The following is a 20,447-nucleotide window of genomic DNA, read 5'->3' as shown; positions in this document are numbered from 1 at the left end:
TCTAAATTAGACTAGGCCAAATTTTTTTTACATTTATAAGTTTTTACTGAATACTGGCTCTTTCAGTATCTACCTATAGGTCACTATCTCTGCCGTGGTACTTACCAACAAAATGGTATTCTACTTATTGTGAAATTCTGAAGTCCTGGAGACTGTTCCAATGAGGAGCTTTAATTGCACTTAAACACTAACCTTTAGTTGCCAAGAATGATTCTATTTAGCAAGAGCATGCTTGGACTATGACACAAGGATGGAGGCCAAAAAAGTTACTGCCCTTCCACTGCTGTGAAGCGGGGTGCAAGCGAAGCTTGGGATCTGAGGCTCTTTGTAACGCCTCACGGCGAGGGCGGCACGTCAACGTCGACCCCATCTAGAATGAGTTCCCGGTGGCATCAATCAAACACTGCCTGTTCTTTGGCCAAACGCACAACACGTGGCCTGCTCCCACTGCCATTCCTTCAATGCAGCCTGCTCTTTGGCAGAACAGACCAAACGCGGCCTCCCCATCTGACTGCTGGGCCTGAACTGGTGTGGGAAACTGCGGGTGTCGGGCGAGCAAACACGCGAACACACCCTTTCCCTCCTCCGGAAGAAGGGGATGCCCGTGATTGGCTCATGCCTTGTGCTGCTTCTACTTACCCATCTTAAAGGCAGCGTTTGATGAACTGACAGTGGCTGAATCTGTTAGCGTGGTGGTCTCGCGATCCGGAGGTCGGTGGTTCGAATCCGCAGCCTGATAAGCAATTTCTATTTTTGCGCAGCTTGGGTTTTTTCGCACGGTAACACCGACACCAGTGAGGCAATACAAGCTTCTGTTAAAAAGGTCGCAAATGGTTGCATCTTATGCCCGTTCCTGTTGATGTGGACATTCAGTGTTATTTTTCACTGTCAGAAGTATCCTTGAAGAAGGGGGGGGGGGGGGGTCAACAAAATATCGGCACTAAAGAAGCAACGTCGACGTACATGGTAGTTGAAATAAATCGATGATTAAATGTTGATTATGCTGTCATGTACGACGCACAAATTGTTAGATGGATCTGGCGAGCTTCAAGCTCGCGTATCAGCACTCTCATTGGCCTGTTGAGCATGTTGAGCCGACGCCGCTACGACAATGGGACGCTCACCGCTTCTGTTGTAACAGTTCCTCCTGCTCGGGCTGACCTGCCGGCCTCCCGTCATTCTGGAACTTGGCTCCATGGGTGTGTCACGTACCTTGGACGCGCATGCGTGGTCCCCTTGGCCGAGCCCTGTCAACAATGGTATCGTCGATCTACCGCAGAACGAGGGAGCGCCTACGTGGCATGCGGCACCAGCTTTGGCGGATGACGGAATCATCACCTGGCAACGCGGGCAATGCACCAGCATGAACATCGGATCCGGCGCGCAATATAAAAGCCCGCCACAACTGCTCTCTGCTGGGCACGACGCCGCTACGACAATGGGACGCTCCCCGCTTCTGTTGTTACAGGTTAGTTACCTGGACAATACCAGTGGCTATAAGTGCAATAATCGCTGTCTAATAGCGGTGTCGTGCCCGATTGAGCTCTATGACAGTGTCAAACGCGCACTCTGCTGCTTTGTGCGACTTGTTGCGGTTGATGCTGTCTGGGGATGTCGAACTTAATCCTGGACCTGAAGATTCTGTTTTAGACATTGTACGCAGGATAGCAGCAGGCCAAACTGCAATTTTGGTGGAGCTTAAGGGGATAAAAGAGAAGCAGGACGCCACAGACGTTGAGGTGAAATGCCTTAAGGACAGAGTCGCCACTCTCAAGTCCACCCTTAGCCTACGTGAAACCTTTGGGACAGACATACCTGACGGCATCCAGTCATTTTCACACCAGTTAAAAACCATAGCTTCAAGGTGCGAGGACGCCGAAAACAGACTACGTAGATCAAATTTACTGTTTTTTGGCATCAGCGATGAGTCCGGTGAAGATTGGACGACTTCAGAGCAAAACGTCGTCAAACTCTGCGCTGAAAGGCTGGGGCTTACTTTATCAAGCGACCAGTTTGAACGAGTGCACAGAATTGGTCGATTCGCTCATGACAAATGCAGGCCAATAATCGCTAAGCTGGTCACATTTAAAGACAAACAGAATATTTTGGCTTCTGCAAGGAAGCTAAAAGGCTCCCGCTGATCTGTCCGCGAGGATTTCGCGCCAAGCACTCGCTTAGCAAGAAAAAAGCTGTTAGAATATGCAAGAGCACAGGACAAACCCTGCAAACTTTCACTTGACAAGATGCGCATTAACAACAAGGAATACATGTACGATGTTGATAGAGACACCGTCGTATTATGTAACAGATAGCTAAAGAAATCTACGGGGGCGCAGGTCCCTAAACTTCCCTCTTCTACTGAATCATCTCGTTTGCTCACAATATCGTACACTAACATACGCAGCATACTAAATAAGCGCGATATATTTTGTTCCTTTATAGAAGATAGCAAACCCGACGTTCTAGCTCTAACAGAAACATGGCTACACCACGATGTTTCAGATAGTGAAATTTTTATAGAAAGTGACATATTCAGCATTTATCGGCATGACCACAATGATAAAAAGGGCGGTGGTGTCTTACTTGCAATATATAAAAGGATTTCTTCTTATGAAGTTGACACCTCATCATCACTTGAGATTATCTGGGCTACCTGTCAAACCATTTGTGGAAACATATTAGTTGGTGTCTGTTACCGCCCACCTGAAGTGTCCCTTCCATTTGTTGATAAACTACGCGAAAGCATTGTCACTGCCATGCAGAAATGTTCAACTACCGTATTTACTCGCATAATGATCGCACTCGCGTAATGATCGCACCCCTAAAATTTGTCGTCAAAATTCGATTTTTTTTATTTCCCGCGTAATGATCGCACCCCGAACTTGCCGCAGCGATATGTCGTGTGCTAAGTCTAGCGAATAATGATCGCGCTTACCACCTGTCGAATGCTACGCGAACGACTCTTCAAGACAAGCCAAGCGGCCTGCACGCACTAAACATTCTTAAGTAGATGCCTCATTTCATTACTTTCATCACTTTCCGCACTTCCATGACAAAATGAGGTACAACCAAACTTGCCTTTATTATGGGTTGGCTTTATAATGGCTGATGTCAACAAAAACAGTAAAGGCGCATTTCGATTCTTTTCATCTGCTTTTGCACTCGTGAGCACGCAACAAATCGCGTGCGGCAATGATAGTAGCCACGTTTACTCTGATACGTTAAAAGTGTACCCTATTCATACGCCGACGCTTGTAACACAGCTAAGATATTCGCCCACCATTAGCGGAAAGTAGTGAAGACAGATGCCGCAGTTTCCGCAGCATGCCCGTCATGTGTTTCTGTCACTGGCAGCTAAGCGCGCCCACCTATTTCTGTCCCCTCAAAGTGGACATGGCTACGTTATTGCCGCAAACTTGCCGATATTAACGATATTATTCATCACTAATACGGAAGAAACTGTTTCAATGCACGTAATGTACTCACGAGAAGAAAAAAAAAAATCGCGTTCGGCTCGCTCCGCTAGCCGCCATTTTTGTTTTGGTGTCCCGCACCCGCAATCTCGCATCCCGCAGCAAACGCGGACGAAAAAAAAAATTTTTTTTTCCCCCGGGAAATTTAACCCGCGTAATGATCGCACCCCTGAATTTGCTTCAATTTTTCTGACAAAAAAAGTGCGATCATTATGTGAGTAAATACGGTAGTTATGTTTATCTGCTTGGCGATTTCAATTTTCCCCAAATCAATTGGCCATGCTTGTCATCGTCGTGCAAGCACGCAACCGATTTCATTGAATTAACCTTGGACTTAAATCTTTCTCAGGTAATCAATCAACCCACCCGTGACAATAACCTCTTAGATTTGGCACTAACTACCGCACCTGAAACCGTGTGTCCCGTGTTAATTTCTGACGGTTTCAGTGACCATAAGCTGCTTCAGCTGACGCTCCGAATTCCCATGTTATTCACTGGGTTCCAACATAAAAAAATTCGGGATTACAACAAAGCTAACTACATTTTCATCAACAGTGACTCATTCTTTCCGTCTTTTTCCCAACGTTCCGTTAACGAAAACTGGATACTTTACAAAGACAAATATATTCCGTACGTTTCGGCAGCGAACGACAAATCTAAACCATGGTTCAATAAAAAACTTCGAACACTACGTAATAAAAAAAAAAAACGTCTGTACCGCAATGCTATAAATCGGGAGAGTCCTCATGGAGCAAGTACAAAAATTTCCTTAGTGAGTACACTTTAGCCTTACGCACTTCTAAAGACAAGTACTTCGCTCACGACTTACCTTCTCTCCTGAAGACTAATCCGCAAAAATTTTGGCAACCGTTAATACCCGGTCACACTTCTGATATTTCTCTGCTAGACGACAAACAACCACCTCTTTCAGACGGGGAATGTTCATCACTATTTAATGCATATTTTTCTTTTGTTTTTACAAGGGAAGACCATTCCGATATTCCAGTGGTTCCGGATTACGATTACCCATTTATGGCACCCATAAATATCTCAACTGAAGGCATTGTTAGCCTCATTAACGGACTTAAAACCACATCTGCTTGTGGTATTGACAATATTAACACTAAGCTATTAAAAAACACAGTATCTACTTCAAGTGTCATCCTATATCATATCTTTAAGCAGTCCTTGTCGTCTGGTGTCTTGCCCGTTGAGTGGAAGATTGCGAAGGTTTCCCCATTTTTAAAACTGGAGATAGACATAGGCCTGAAAACTATTGCCCAATATCGCTAACATCTGTGTCATGCAAACTATTTGAACACATAATCGCCTCGCACATTTACATGCACCTAGAAAAAAATAACTTTTTCTTTCAGAAACAGCATGGCTTCAGGAAAGGTCTATCTTGTGAAACACAGTTACTAGAATTTACCACCGATCTACATAGCAGTATGAACAACAGTCAACAAATAGACGCCATTTTCCTGGACTTTTCAAAAGCATTTGATCGCGTTGCCCATTGCTGGCTCATTTCTAAAATATCTCATCTAGGTATCGACTCACTAACCCTTTCTTGGCTTAGAAACTTTTTCTCCTTCTCCTGTCACTGAGGTCACGTCTGGTGTACCACAGGGGAGTGTGTTAGGGCCTCTGCTTTTCCTAATATTTATTAACGACCTACCTTCAAACATTTCCTCCGGCATACGACTGTTCGCCGACGATTGCGTTGTTTACCGACAAATTAATTCTATTAACGATCATACTGCCTTGCAGCATGACCTTCACATTATTACCGACTGGTGTAATATATGGAAAATGTCTCTTAACCCTTACAAATGTAATAATATATCGTTCTCACGCAAGCGCACTAGCTCCATATTTACATACACCATAAATAACACGAACCTGTAACGTACCACTACTTACAAATACCTTGTGTAAACCTCACTAGTAACCTTTCTTGGTCTCCGCATATCACTACAATTTGCGCAACTGCATCTAAAACCCTTGGCTTTCTGAGGCGCAACTTGCAAAATTCATCTGCTGACGTGCGTAAATTAGCATACCTGACATTTGTACGCCCGCAATTAGAATTTGCATCAGCTGTATGGTCACCACACCAAGAATATTCAATAACCATGCTGGAACGCATCCAGAACAGAGCTGCCCGACATATAACTCGGAATTTTGATCGAAAGTCAAGTATAACGCAGATCAAGCTCAATATTTCTTTACAGCCCCTAGACATCCGCCGGAAGATTGCTTTGCTCTGTCTATTTCACAAATATGTTCATTCCGATAAGCCATGCATATTACCCCTCGAAACCCCCGTCCGTACGTCCTCAAGATTACATAATCATTTTAGCTTCTAGCGCATTTTCGGTAAAACCACTGCTTTCAATTTATCTGCTGTACCTCGTGGCATATCCCACTGGAATGGTCTTCCCGATGATATCGTCACGATAACTGATCGTAAAATATTTCGTGAACGCCTGTTCGTGCTTTTTACATAATCTCCTTCCTTTTATATATCTGCTATGCTTGATCATGCTGTGCTTTGTTTTGTTTTTAGTTCAGCCACTGTACAGTTGTCTTAGGTTTATTTTTGAGTTGTTTCCATTGTACTTAACAGTTCTTTGTTACATTGCCCCCCTTACTCAATACCCGACAGGGCCTGTAAGGTGTTTTCTAAATAAATAAATAAATAAATAAATGTGCAGCGTCGGTAAGATTAGCATTTCCTCTCTTCATGGTGGATCTACACAACGGACGGCGCATCACGTGACTACGCGTCACGAATTTGTGCCGTCCGCGCGTCATCCGCGACCCCCACGGACAACAAATGCCGTGCTATTTTTCGCATCCGGATTTTGGGAGTCGAATGCTGCGGATTTAGCCTAGCATGCTCTACAGTCTGGCAACAAGCGCGGCTTTGGGATCTTTCTGAAACAGCTTCATCGCTGCTGACACCATTCGTGTCTGTTCGCGAGCGTGCGATTCGCACAAGAGCGACTGAAATGAACCTGAGTGGATGAGGTAACTTTGTTCTTACATCTCGTGGAGCAGTTCGCCGCGTTGTGGGACATGGCTCTCACCGATTACGCGGACACGAGAGCGTAACAAGACCTCTTTCGATGAAACAAGCACTCGTCATCATCCAATTCGGACAAAACGACAGCCATTGCGGCCAACCGTTGTTTCCTTTCGATTGCCATTTTCATTCAGAGTGAAAAACACGTATGACAAAGTCTTTGTTACACCGATGGCGCCATCTAGAGTGAGTAGAAACAAGCAATCATAATAACTTACGTCCACTGAGATCCGCCCGGGCCACCACAACATCGTCGAGGCCATGTTCAGCCATACAGCCACTCTAAGCCTACACGCAGAGAATCTGAGTATCTCTTTCGGAAACGGTGCCCACTCATCACGAATAGATTGCTGTCGAAGCTTCTGGGCACAAATATAAACCAAATACAAGCCTCAGTTTGAAAATTACGGGTCACACAGTGGACGACGACGACTTGACAGGTTCGAGGCGGACGGCAGTCGCTTCGGGTGGTGTCGCCATGTTTATTTTTCCGGCGCGGTCGTATGCTCAGTCCGTCCGTCGTCTGGATGGGCTTCGCAGCAAGACGGGCGGCGGATTAAGCGTCCGCGGCACAGATTTGCACGGAGCCGTCCGGCGTGTGGATACACCATCAGCGTTGACTGCTGCATTGTGGCGTGGTGGAGCACTGCCATTACGAATCCCCTCACAAACTATGAGCTACCAAGCTGCACTAAGACCAGTGCACCAGTTTCAAGGATTACAGCACGCATGCATGCGCACTCAGATGTGCATACATACAAATTGTTGATTACGTCTCTCATTGTACTGTTACACTAAGGTACGTTTTAATACTGGATAAAATTGCTGCTTACTTTGCACATCACATAGCATTAATTATAAAAAATTCAGCATGTGCATATTATAGCCGGCTATAAAAAAAAAAGTTACGGGGCTCCTTCCAACACATCATGCTATGTTTCGCAAGCTGTTCCAACAATTAAATAGATGATTACACAATGGTGGCCGCTTTTCATAAGTTAGCTTCGCTGGAATACATCCGTGTTAGTGGCAAAGCATACGAATTTGGTTTCGTGTCTTGGTGAACTGTGCAAGCTATTTCCGGCCCAAATTTCTTTTTAAAGAGTTGCACGCGTTCACCATCATCATCATCCTACCTTAAAGTTCAATGCAGAACGAAGGAGCCTCCCTGCAATTATCATTGTCTTGCACTAGCTGATGCGAACTTGTGCTTTCAAATTTCATCATCTCACCTAGTTTTCTGTCATCCTTGGCGAAACTTCCCTTCCCTTGGCGCCCATTCTGCAACTCTAATGGTCCTCTGGTTATCTACCCTATTCATTACATGGCCTGCCCAGCTTCATTTTTTCCTCTTAATGTCTACTAGAATATCGACCATCCCTATTTGCTCTCTGATTCACACCGCATTTATCATTGCATTGCTATTTGTACGGTCCTTAACGTGTTCTCGAGATTCTTAGTTAACCTCCAGGCTTATGTGCCATACTGCATGCTTAGAAGAACAATGTATCCAAGTTGACATTTTCAAATTCCCCGATTTTTTTCAGGTTTTCACCAAGTTTCACGTCAAGATGGGCTGACACCATGTCACCTGATGCTGTCACTCTCTGGTAAGCATGTTAAAAAAATAAAAACAATGCAGTTTGAACAGTAAGGAGTAGTGTTTATTTTATTCAAAATAGAAAACTGAAACAAGGGGTTTGTAAAATGCACAGCTACTAAAATATCTTCCAAAGAAACTCGGTGCCCTTTAATCTGTGAAGGCTGACCAGCGGAGCTGCGTATGTGGGCCCCTTAATGGTGAACTGCACTTCTGCCGCGGGTCAGCCTGGTATTGCACTACCTATGGGATTGGCCCATGTGTGGGGAGTGCTTAAAGCCTGCTTCATCTCCGCTGCAGGTTGGACTGGCATTTCATGACCTTCGGGATTAGCCCACATATGGGGAGTGCTTAATGCTTGCTTTACTTCTGCCTCGGGTTGGCATGGTATTGCACTTTCTTCGGGATCGGCCCATCGTATGAAAAATTGTTGGTCTATGCGCGGATGCGATCTGCCAGATCTTAGCAATAGACAGCTTCACTGTAAAAAAAAAAGTGGTCTAGCTCACGGCAAATAGTCAAACATTTTAAAATGCGAATAAAAAAAGATGCATACAAAAGCAAATAGAGCTATTTGTATCAACTGATAGCAAGCTCATTGGTATTATGCCCGAACTTTGTCACATATCAGATTCTCCAAGCAACTGGAAAGTCAACCTCAACTGTCCTGAGATACTCTCAGACTGCGCATAATGCTTCAGTGTTGCATTTCACTGCTTTAAGGGGTTTATTTTGGTGTGGATGTGGGTAACCTGCATCTTAGTGTAAGCCAACACTTCGCTTTTTGAGCTCAAGCTCCTTCAAAGAGGCGGCGGCACAGTTCCTTTCCCAGTCATTCGTCAATGCAATGGTCCTTCCTATTCTTGTCCTCGTTCCGCTGTGTGTTCGCCCCATGGACCATTTGAAGCATCCTTTTGGTCAGTTGTACAGTCCGATTTTTCAGAGTCCCTAAGGGCCGCTACAATGTCCAAAAAAATGAATGCATGTCTTTTACTGCCCTTAAGGGCCCAAATCGCCACAGGCACGTCCAAAAAAGCTCTGAAGGTCTGCCAGTACACTGATTAAGAGTGTCTCAAGAGTGTCTTGCTTCACTCTTGAGCAGCACTTACTGACTGCACAGTAATAACAAGCTCCACCAAATGGCTAGATTACTTCTGTACTACTCCAAGTGTTCCAAAAAAACTTTTGGAACACGAAGTAGAAAAATAAATTCTGCTCCTAAACTGCTCCAGAATGACAACTTTGTGCTTGAAATCCTAAACTGTCTTGACCACCACCACTGAGGGGTTGATCTTCAACATCACTTACGTACGTAAGATAAAATCTTAAGAAACACTTACTGGTTGTCTAAACATTTTGAAATGGTTTCACAGGTTCTAATTTAACACTTCTTAAAACATAACAGTGAATAACGATTTTGGTATTAATTTCGGTAACATATTTCAGTATTCTGCAGTTGATTTGGAGGATTATGCGTCATCACTGGTCTGCAATTATGGAAGTTTAGAGATAAAAAAGTGGGGGCAAGAATGCCGACGTTTTACACATTGTCGTTGTACAGAACGAAACCTATGCAACTTGCCATAAAACTTGTTTATTTAGTATTTGAAATTACCCTAAGAGAGTATGTAAACACCTGGGGTTTCATAGTTCTAGGTTCTTATGTTTTCGACTAGCACCTCCCTTTAAATGGCAGTAAAAGGCATGCATTAATTTTTTTTTGGACTGCCTGATTTTCTAAATGTTTTGTTTTTGCAGTCCTCAGGGAACCACCCCTTGCCGCCAAGAAAAAGCACCTTTGACTGTAGCAGTAATCAGTGATTCGCCTAATTGGCAAACAGTTCAGTATGCCAAACAGCCTCGAGACAGCTGTACCTCTGACAGAAGGCACTAATACACAGTGCAATGCACTGTTTCTGCACCCTAGACTGTGGGATTCTCATCCCGTACTCTTGGGTCAAAGGAACGACAATACAGTAGTGCAAACAATCACAAAGGCATTTATTGCACCTTTCATTGATCAATGCCTGCTAGCCAAGTTGCTATCCACAAAACATGCCAATGGGCGCGCGACAAATCGCGGAAGTCCGACTCACCGTGACCGGATAGCGAGCGAATATGTTCGCCCCTTGCTGGATCCCAACGCCTGGTTGTTCGCGTGTACGGTCATGCGAACGGTGGCTCTTTCATATAAGGCCTCACGAGACGGTCTTGCAGAAGCATGGATCGGCGCACGCCTGGCACGTCCGCGCTGCTTGCCGTCCCGAACCAAAGAGGAAGCGTGTTCTCCCTTGCGCCCCCAAGTAACCCTGCCGTTTGCATGGCCTGGGGCCCGCGGCGAAGCCGCAATGCAGGAGACGGAAGCTATACAGGAAAAACAACATATCAGGGGACGTGCGACAGTCGCGCATCCCCACAAGACAAATGTGATAAGAGCTATATTATGTGACCTATCATAACTGCGTGGTGCCAATACAGACAGGATATGCAGGGCATGTAGCGATGTGGACAGTAGCAATGGAATGATATCACCAGTGTACAGAGCGATGAATTCATTCTTTCTCTGTTACTGATAATCGAGAACTGCATCAATTAAAAAATTAAGAGAAAAATCATGTGTGAAGGAATACTACTCATCATATCTATTGCAATTATTCTCAGACAGCATTCCCTCTTTTTTGCTTTTATTATTAGTGCATTTATATAGTACTGCTCACCTGCTGTTCCATGTGTTCCATCGACACATACACGATCAGTTCCAAGCCTCTTGAAAAGCTCCTGTTGTGGTGTGGTCATGATGACTAGCATAAAATATGTCATCCAAAAGGTCCTCATTTTTTCTCTAAAAGAATGTCACTTTTTGGTGTTTAAAGGGAAGCTGAAAGGTTTTCCGGAAAAAATGAGTGAACATGTGTACATAATGGTTTCCAACCCCCCGAATTCGAATATCATATCGAAATTGAGCGAAAGAAAGCGCAAATATATTTTATTTCGACGAAAAGTGCAGCAGCGGACACGCCCAGCTCGCGCGTCTCGTTTCCGCCAGTGATTGGTCGGGCTACCCGTGACGTCAACTTTAGCGACCGGCCGCTGCCGCTCCACATGAAGCGCGGTGCCAGGTAGTTTGGTGCCGCAATAGAAATTTCAGAGGTAATAGAAAATTTAGAGAGACTGCATTTTTCTGAAGAGTTCGGCGTTGCTCCCTACATGTACGAGCCGATTGCAAAGAGCCGGCCTCTCGAAAAAGCAAACGATGCTGGTGCGAGCAGTGCTTTCGACGAGAACGAAAGCAAAGTCTTGGGATCTCCTCGTGTTGGAAATGCTCTTTGGTGAGTATGTTTTTTGCAAAGCGATCTAGTGATCTCGCCGATCTTTCGCCGATCTAGTGAGCTCGTTTCCGGTCAAACAACTGCAGTGTTGTGTTCCTGCATGCCTCCTCGTGGAACGTAAGCGGGGATGCGATCGTCGGCATTTGTGCGCTGTCGAAAGCTGTCGGCAACCTACAAATACGGTTCAAACGCGTGAAAAGCTTCCCGGTTCATGCAGTACGTGTAGTGACCTTCATCTGTGCGCCATCCGCACACTACTCGTAACCGAAGTCGTAAAGGCGGCGAATTCCGTCGGCTACGTGAGACGGTCGGTTTCTCGCTGTGCGCGAGAGACGGGGGGAGCGTAGCGTCCTGGCGTGCGCCGGCTTTCCAGCACATGCAAACTCTACATTTGCACTGCGTTATGGTAGCTGCGTGCAGGCTGTTTTACAACACACGTGCAAATAGAAAATTCGCGGCGCTTTGCGACGAAACCTGCGTCGAGGGCGGGAAATAAACATGCACCTTCCGTTCAGCGTACTAACATGAAGGAGCTCGCAGTAAATCAAAATCCAGGTTTGGGCGAGTTCGTGTATTCATAAGGCCTTCCAACACCAGTTATCATCAGTCAGTCCGCACTCGTGCCGTCTTTGTTTTCGTTGCTCCGATCTTTTCGCGCTGCGTTTAGAAAGCCTGCTAGTGGAAATTCTGGTGATAATCGTCGTCACGGAAGTGGTTGGAGCACAGCAGTGTTGTTCTTGAGGGCTTGAAATTCTTTCGCTTTACAGCAGCCTCCCACTTCCTTAAAAGCTTCTTGTCTTGTGGGAACCAATGGAAGACAACATCGTCGCGGCCGCTGGTGTTCGTGCAACCGTAGGCTGCACAGAAAGACGGCATGATCGGCCCACCACATCAGTTGATGCTGCGCACGTTGACCACCACTCTACATACACACAGACGCACCAACAAAGAAATGCAGGGTCGATCGAAGCAGATTACGACGGCACGCACGCAGAAACAAGCACGGTCAGGCACGGTCGCGCAGGCTGCGAAGGAGCAAAACACTAAAGTTGACGTCACAACACCGCGGTTTCCGGTCTCCGCTCGCATCGTCAGCGTCAGCAGCAGCGCGCGGCATTCGACGGGGGGCGGAGCTACAGCGCAATTTCAACCGACGATTACGTCGCTCCTATTTGAAAAAAAAAAACCCAAATTTGGCCTACATGGTTTATAAGGTTCCCGCATCCGTATATGAGCGTCTTATTGAATTCGACAGACTCTTCAGCTTCCCTTTAAAGAAGAGCAATAGGTTCTCCTTTTCACTATGCATCCTCTCAACCCAGAGTTGCACGCTCACATAGTCATTATCATGCAGCCGCTCGGTCTTTGAGACTCTGGCATCCCTCATTATGTTGCGGAGACCCTGCTTGCTTAACAGGTTGATGCGGTGCAATGTCTCATCCACGTTGGACCGCACATTATCCAGTACTGCATCAATGGACACGCCTTCTCGCAGCTTGTCTTGAGAGAGTAGAGAAAAAGTGTATATTAGTTGAAGCATAAATAACTATTACCGAGCACGCAAGGAAGTCAAATGGGCACTGATGAACATTTTTTAATATCATTATTTAGAATTCCTTTAATTGAATAATGAGTTACATTGACTTACAAAAACCTTTTGCAATGGTGGGTGTTAAATAGTTCAAGCTGTCACAATTTTTGTTCTTTTTAGGCCAGCTCTTTGCAAGGACATGGTGCTATGCAGCCTTCAGCTGCTGAAGAGGCAAAATTACATTTCTGAATTACACTACACGGTTACATTACATTTGAAGAGGCAAGATTACATATTTAAGTGTTTCAATGTTTGGTGTCATTGATAAACCATCATAGGGATTATCTGCACCAGTGTTATCAGGTACGTAAGTGAAGAAATTTATTGTGTGTACCAAGTTTACAGCTGGGCTGCCAATTTCATCCTTCACTGTTGGTAACCTTGTTCGCACAAAAGACATTACTGAAGCATTGTGAAAGCATTGCACTGGACTGGACACGTGAAGATTGTGGTTCATATCCTACCCAGGGCAAAAATGTCTTCCACTTTTATTTCCTTTACTAAATATTGCCATTATTTACAATTTCTATCCTTCAGTTAGGACTTCATTTTCCAATTACATTCCATAGCAGAAGTTATTGCCACTTCCATAGTGGCATGCCACCATAGAAGAGCAAAACAGAGTCGGCAATCGAAAACGTGCAGCATTTCCAGATTAACTTAAATATAAACATCACTGTTACTGACTGCATTGATGGACATAATTTGATTAATGTCAATATAAAAACTGTCAAAGCTTTCAGCAATTATTTATATAGTTGATTTATCAGTCATTCATCCATATTTACGGAGCAGACACACCTGTGAATGTATGCTTTGAAGGCTATGCACTCATGTGGGTTTTTGAGTTAAAGGTATTATTTCAGTCGAGTACTGACTGGACACTTGAAGCTGTTTTACGAGTTCACGTCTAATACCCAGGGTGTCTACCAAGTTGACATTTCGAAATTCCCCAAGTTTTCCAGGTTTTCCCTGAGTGCCACTGCAAATTTCCCTGAGTGATGCAGAACTATGTTTTATATCAACACGGGCTGAAACCATATCGCCTGATGCTGTCACTCTCTAGTAAGCACATGAAAAAAAAAAGCAACTTAATCCAATTTGAATACTAAGGAGCAGTGTTTATGTTATTCAAAGAGAGAATAGACGGCAGGGGTTAGTAAAATGCACAGCAAATAAAGTGTCTTCGAAAACAATTGCAAATAAGGTCGGACATTATCAAATACGAATAAAAAGGAGATGCATACAAAGGCAAATATTTTCTAATATGAGCTATTTCTATCAACTGATAGCAACCTCAGTGGCATGAGGCCTGAACTCTGTCACAATTGAGATTCTCTCTCAACAGCTCGTAAGTCAACCTCAATAGTCCTGACATACTCTCAGCCCACGCACGACGCCAGAGTGCTGTGTTGCACTGCTTCAAAGAGTGTATTTTGGTTTGGATGAGGGACACCTGCATCTCGGCATCAGCCAAAACTTTAATTTTTGAGCTCAAGCTCTTTCAAAACGGCGGCAACAAGCTTCCTTTCTCATTTATTCCTCAATGCGTAGGTCACTTCTGTTCTTGTCCGCCTTCCGCCACTCGTTCGCCCCAAGAACCATTTGAAGCATCTTGATCAGTTGCACAGTCCACGACCGATTTTTCGAGCTCCCTAGGGGCCACGAAAACGTCCGAAAAATCGGCCAGTTGGAAAAAAATAAATGCGTGTCATTTACTGCCCTTAGGGGCTCAAACCGCCACAGGCACGTTCGAAAACGCTCTGAAGGCCTGTCGGTACACATATTAGGCATACCTGTGCTCGTACTGTGACAGGAAATGCCGGGTGCCCGCGTGCATAATTAAGATATACATACTGTATTCCGTGGCGCCCCTTCCCACGCTTGTTATGCTTCACTGCAATACTTTTCCGTAAGCTTTACCGAGTAACATTTCTGTACAGTGGCGAAGCTGACTTTCACGAACCGGCATTATGCAACGCACCGTGTTTTCCAAGTTTCTAAGCCAATCGCAAGGACCACAAAGGTGGAGTCCGTGCCATTGCTGACAGCAGCGAATTTTTTCAATAAAAAGTTCGGCACCCAATGGCAAGAAGCTTCGTAGCGAACGTCGAAGCAGCTAGGCCTAGCGTTGCCGCAGTGGTGGCAACGGGTGCCAGCGGATCTGCGTGCGAGTGCCGGTTCGAGGCGGCGAAGTAATGAAAACGGCAGCGGTGGTGCCTTTGATTAATGCCGTTTCGAACCTGCGGTCGCGGCAAAACGTCCGGAAAATCGGACGGCAAGGAGTTCTTGCGTTGGAAATTTCACACGTTCTGATACGTTGACACTATAGGGTACGAGGTGGCGCCGCGAAGCCGTCCAAATTATCAGGAATCTGGAAAGTCGCTCGTTGACTGTACACTGGCAACTCCTCCTGCCAACGACGAGTCATTACGATTCCTGTCTGCTATTCGAGCCAGCATTACCGCGACTTTCGACCCTTTCAATAAAATTGCCGCTAATTTTCCCTGATAGAGGCCCAAATTCCCTGAGTTTTCCCTGACTTTTTCCAGACTACTCAAAATCCCTGAGAATTCCCAGTTTTCCCAGTTGGTAGGCACCCTGAATACCCCTGTCACACGGCAAATCTAATGTCATTTACAACGAATGACATTTGCTGATAATGCCATTTCTTTAGTGTCACACGGTAAAACGTAAGGACATTTTCGTATATGACATTTACAAACAAATGAGTTCGCCAAACTCATTTGCATTAGTTTGGAACTGAATGTGTATCCTCGACACCACAAGTTTACCAGTGTTTTGCAAACAGTACATGCTTCTTTTTTGTTTTAACAAAAAATCACTGTTATTCTACCCATTTTATTACCTAATTATTGCTTTAACGACATTAAAGTCCATCACGTGCGTAAATACAGAAAACTACTCTCAGTCCAGTGAAAAGACAGCCGTCTTTAGCTTTCGCTGCAGCAGTTGTGTTGGTTCTCACCGGAGCATCGGCCGCGGCCACTTCAATTGACTTGGCATAAAAGCGTGCGCGTGTTTACCTGTGGCATGCGCCAAGAATGAGGATATTAGAAGCTCGCATGCACATCAGAACGGCGATGACATGCAACTGCCCTTCTCTTACCACTTTAGCAGATGTAGCGGACGCACGTATCATTCTCTTCGCCCTGTTGCTTGCCTTAGCTCGACTCGACTTCGTTGGCAATGTCGACAAGTTCGTGATCGAACGCTACGGTTTGAAAGCAACGATCACGTATTCTAGTGGAATTTAGCATATTGGAAAATAATTATTGGACAAAAGTGAGTTTGAGGCGTGTCTTTTTTTTTACTATCATCATTGTCATCATTTTCAAATGACAGTTTTCGCCTTGTGGCAGCGTGCTGCAATAATGACATTAATCGCAAGAAATGTCATTTGTTGGAAATGACATTAGGTTTGCCGTGTGACGGGTATAAGCCTAATTATCGTGATCGTTCCAATCATGTTTCATTCACATAGCTGATTCATGAGCATTCAAAATATTTAGGTACCATATTTTCCAAACCATAGGTGCCACTATTCTTTTCATTTTCGTCCAAGCGTATTATACAACAGTGTAACTTATATATGCAAGACCAACACGAGACACTCTTTTTCTCCAGCAATGTACTTGCAGTTTATTTTACCTGCTAGAATGTGCGGCTCATGAAATTTTTTTTTACTGAAGTTTAGTGCCCTGAAATAGGTAAGTACGACATATTAGGATAAGTGTATAAACATGCACAATCGCATTTCACGATGCTGACCAAAGTTAAGATAGATGCATCTTATACAATGAGTTATATACACATAATTTTTCTTTGAAGGTTGTGAAAAGAGGGGGAAAGGGGGTGACTTGTACAACAGTTCAAATTATAGTCCAGAAAGTACGGCACATGGTTTGTGAGCCCTACATATAGTAGAGTAAAATACAACTTGAGCTGATGAAAGTTTCACATGGAAAGCACATCTGCTGTGGATGACCTACAGTAGTGGTGAGAGGTTGCAGTTTCATCGATGTCTGTAATACTTGCACATCAGTTGCGGCAAAATGGCAGACATAATTATGTACAATGCACCTTAAGTAATCCCAAGTGGAAATTATTCCAGCTTACTGCTATTTTGAGACATTGAATCCCTCTAGGATCATAAGTCATACCAATCCAGTTAACTGCAAGCCTGAAAAATAAAGCAGAAAGAGAAAAAGCCACAGTCTGCTGTGTGGCCTACAGTGCACCAGGAGGCACTACACCTCCCTGCTTGGTACATGAAATGATGCAAACAAGTATAACTAAAGTCGTTGCCTGCAATAAGAATAGCCATATAGGTCAAATATAGGCCACTGGCTGTGCCAAGGTAGTTGTTAGCACTGTGAAATAGGAGAACAGTTCCCTTTTTTCTCTCTCTCTCTGAACTCTTCAGGCATTGATACAATCTAGCAAAATGATAAACATGTTTATGATGTCATTAACTATAATGCCCTGCAGTCAGTAAAAGTGGCCTCGAATGATGTCGAAATCATGAATTTCAAGCGCACTAACATGTGCTCCAAGTTCACTGCATGGTCTGGCATGAGTATTGCCTTGTATTTGGGGTGTTGAAAACTCAACAACCACTCTTTATGTATTATAAAGCAGAGCAAAAGCGGTTTCTTTCCGACTTGGACAGAAAAACACAACCCAGTTCAAAGTCGTGGCCTCTGTGCTTGAATTGGAAAACCACATACATACCTGTGTTGTCTTCGGTCACAGCCATTGCCGCAAAACATCTTTTTCCACACTTAACACTTGAAGGCCGCTTCGGCTTTTGTTTACTGTAGCTGTGGAAAAAGATAACCGGGTGGTTTATTCTAACTTAAGCACTGGACTTCCAACACATGCTTAATGGTGGTTCTACTACACCATTTACACCACTTAGCTACTATTCAACTTGCCTGAAACCTGGCTACGTGAACTGCGCAAAGGTGTGGTATTTTCACGCTTTCAGGGCAACGCAGCGTTTTCAGCAGAGGTATGAGAAGGAGACTTAAATATAGGAAACAAATAGTGAACGTGCAAGTAATTCAGTTTGAGATGGATCATCTACTAGACTTTTCAAATATTGAGTAATATTTGCAGTAATGCAATGGATTGCCCGAAGTCAATGCATTGCATGCAGCATTTCAAGGGCACTTGGTTTGTCTCTAAACAAGAACACAAAACAAATCTGCGTTTTTACATGCCAATACCACGATCTGATTATCAGGCATGCCTCTCTCAGTAAAAGTTTCGTCCTGGCTGTCAACACCAATCGAAGGAATTACTATATGCAATGCTAACAGGGTACGGTGACAAAAGCAGCATTCATAGCAAGCACAATGGCATGCGCTAAGACCCATTGACCACTGGAAGGCACACAGTTTGCATTGCATACATGTATTCTTGCATGTGGTTCAGAACTGTATGGCAATTTTCACTCAGCTGCTTTCATTAGCCCACAAAAGTTTTATTTAACTATTTACAAAGGCTTTCTACCTACTCAAATAAAAGTACTTGCAACATACTGGCATGGTACCAATTGGCTGGTTCTGGGTGTTAAAATTTTCTTAAATGTGTAAGCATCTCTATGCTTACCAAACGTCCATCACGCAAGATAAAAATGTGGGCCGATCCCAGAGATAGTGCAATACTGGGCCAACCCAAGGCGGAGGTGAACAGCCTTCAAGCACTAAACAAAGTGAAAAGTGCACACAATATAGATAGAGCATGCAGCAGCGAGTGGCTTTACCTTTGTTCTGCCTGTCGCTACCACGAGATCGCTCGCAATCTCTCAGCACACACCGCACCCTGCCCCTTTCGCAGATCGCTTTCAAGATATGGGCCCGCTCTTCAAGGCAAAGCGACGAGAACACGGTGTTCAAGATATGGTTCACGCAACGCATAATGGTTTGACGTAGATGGATAAGGCACTAAAGAGCAGTATCAGCTTATAATGATCAGAACGTCATCAGCACACCTGGCGCTGCCGTCTGCAGCAGTCCGTGTTGCTGCGACGCTGCTGTTTATACCGGTCATATTAACTTCCATAACACTTTTTTTTGTTCAAGTACTCTAAAGAGCCCAGGAGGCATAGGGGTGGGGGATGTTACGATTGGCTAGCGGGGATAGTGACCTTCTGGCTTCGCTGCAATGAATCGCTTCGTGAAGCCAACAACATGCCCCCTTCGGAGCCAGTAAGGCTAGACACGTTTGGCGGACAGGATTGTTAGCTGGTTCGCTGTCACCTTCAGGGACCAATTGGAGCAAGAAAACTCCTGGAAATGTTTGTTCTATGGCGTTCCCCCATGTACTCTGGTAAAAGTCACAGTCATGACAGATTCAGCAGCTAACTGCAGAGTCAGCTCAGGAACCAAGACGTGCCAGCTTGAGTCAAGCGTGACAACACCTGTCTATGAGGCCCCACTTATTTTGGTGTGTTCAGTAAAACAAAAGTGCAAGAGAGTGTGTGAACCTTCGCCCTCAAAGGCGGGTACTTCGACGACTTTGGACGCTTTGGTTGGATGAAGGTTGGATGGCAGCTTTTCCTGGCCTAGGGATCTAGTAAGGACAGAGAGTGTTTAAGCAGACATTTTCGGCTGTTCAGTGTGCATCTCAGTCATGCTAGACTGATCAGATGTAATGTTCTCCACCCTTCATGTAGATATTGTAAATAAATCCCCTACTCCTCATTCTTAATGAGAACAAGTTCCTCCCTTCAACAACATCCTTAGCATGAATGAGTCGAACAATGGTATGGGCCAGGTACCCTTTTCATGGCAGACACCAACTCTTACAGGGATTACAATGAAAGGAGCAACAAATACCAAAAGTACACAACTAAACAAGAAATATGAATTGGAACAACATGAATTAGTGCAAAAAAATGACTTATTACAGGGTATATACAATGTGTGAAAAAAACATAGAAATGACAAGGGTCAAGGTTCCTAAAATACTTATCACAATGAGCTGTTTCACATTACAAAACAATGGAAAAAAATTTAAGTATAGATTACTAAACAGGAAAGCAAAATTGCATATTAAATAAGAACATCAAGAAATGCAACTGGAACAGAACAGCAAGGTAAGAGGTAGTTCAGATTTCTAGGAACAACTTCAAATTATGTACAAATGAGTCGTGTCAGATAGCGAGGAGGAGAGGTGAGTGGAAAAACAGATTAGTGTGGGCGAAGATGGGTGCGATTTTAAGTTGGTGATCAAGCCGTCAAGACACACGTCACAAGCTAGTCTGATATTTAGAGTAACGTGGGATAACCGGTTGGAGTAAATGAAAGAAGGACAATAGTGTCAGAAGCCTGCG

At 44.4% G+C, this 20,447-nt stretch overlaps 2 long non-coding RNA genes across 12 annotated transcripts in view; one reads left to right on the top strand and one right to left on the bottom strand.

The window, feature by feature from the left end:
* The window catches only part of LOC135901290 (uncharacterized), a 49,527-nt gene that overhangs the window by 27,101 nt on the left and 1,979 nt on the right, over window positions 1-20,447 (top strand). For 8 of the 11 annotated variants that reach the window (XR_011509706.1, XR_011509712.1, XR_011509702.1 and 5 more), the window contains 2 exons: window positions 1,142-1,468; window positions 8,112-8,214. This is a non-coding gene — a long non-coding RNA (uncharacterized lncRNA). Of the gene's footprint in view, window positions 1-1,141; window positions 1,469-8,111; window positions 8,215-9,922; window positions 10,061-18,949; window positions 19,816-20,447 lie in introns of those variants that run through there. The other 3 variants (XR_011509707.1, XR_011509709.1, XR_011509710.1) reach the window with 3 other exon arrangements.
* LOC139052115 (uncharacterized) overlaps window positions 10,145-20,447 on the bottom strand; it is a 36,677-nt gene continuing 26,374 nt past the window's right edge. The window contains exon 3 of the long non-coding RNA XR_011509713.1: window positions 10,145-17,928. This is a non-coding gene — a long non-coding RNA (uncharacterized lncRNA). The remainder of the gene's footprint in view (window positions 17,929-20,447) is intronic.

Source organism: Dermacentor albipictus, unplaced genomic scaffold (assembly GCF_038994185.2).
Source record: "Dermacentor albipictus isolate Rhodes 1998 colony unplaced genomic scaffold, USDA_Dalb.pri_finalv2 scaffold_19, whole genome shotgun sequence".
Taxonomy (NCBI): domain Eukaryota; kingdom Metazoa; phylum Arthropoda; class Arachnida; order Ixodida; family Ixodidae; genus Dermacentor; species Dermacentor albipictus.
This window is presented reverse-complemented; position numbering and strand designations above follow the sequence as displayed.